This window comes from Penaeus monodon, chromosome 32 (assembly GCF_015228065.2).
Source record: "Penaeus monodon isolate SGIC_2016 chromosome 32, NSTDA_Pmon_1, whole genome shotgun sequence".
NCBI lineage: Eukaryota > Metazoa > Arthropoda > Malacostraca > Decapoda > Penaeidae > Penaeus > Penaeus monodon.
The window spans coordinates 32,924,068-32,924,634 of NC_051417.1; the positions used below are offsets into that span (position 1 = coordinate 32,924,068).

Genomic DNA, 567 nt, shown 5'->3' on the forward strand with positions numbered 1-567 from the left:
CAACTCATCCTAGTTTGAATATAGCTAGTTTTGCATCACAGTTGCTACCAATTTTCTGTTAGTTGCATTTGTTAGCTACTCATAACTTCCCTGTAATGAAATTTTTGTCAGTTGTGCATCAGATTTGCAATTGAATGGAATAGCAAAGCTTCATTGTATATTTTACAAGTATTAGCAGTAGTTTTTTGGTGAAAATTTTGTCATTTTACTAATGAATAGAAGTCATCAACATCAGCATGCAGTCACACTCAATAAAAATTGTTTTTGTGATATAATTCCACTCATAAGCTGTTAGTGGTAAAGCTACCAGGATCTGTTACTATAAGACACAAGAATCTTTCCCTTGATAGTAAACACTGATTTCCACAGTTGGCTAGTCAGATGTTCAGAAGGTATGAGTGGAAATGAGTAAGTTCACAGTGTCAGAGATGCAAATAACATTTCATTCTCAAAATTTGGATGAAGATGTACTATGAAAATGTTGAGCACATGTTTTGCATTTTGCATTATGGAATTATTCGTTCATGTTCATATTTCTTCCTAGAAGTGTCACAGGAATGAAAACCA

At 33.3% G+C, this 567-nt stretch overlaps 1 protein-coding gene across 1 annotated transcript in view; it reads left to right on the forward strand.

The window, feature by feature from the left end:
* Nucleotides 1–567, forward strand: part of LOC119593827 (heat shock protein 75 kDa, mitochondrial-like) — a 35,708-nt gene that overhangs the window by 23,734 nt on the left and 11,407 nt on the right. The gene's annotated exons all lie outside the window — the stretch shown is intronic.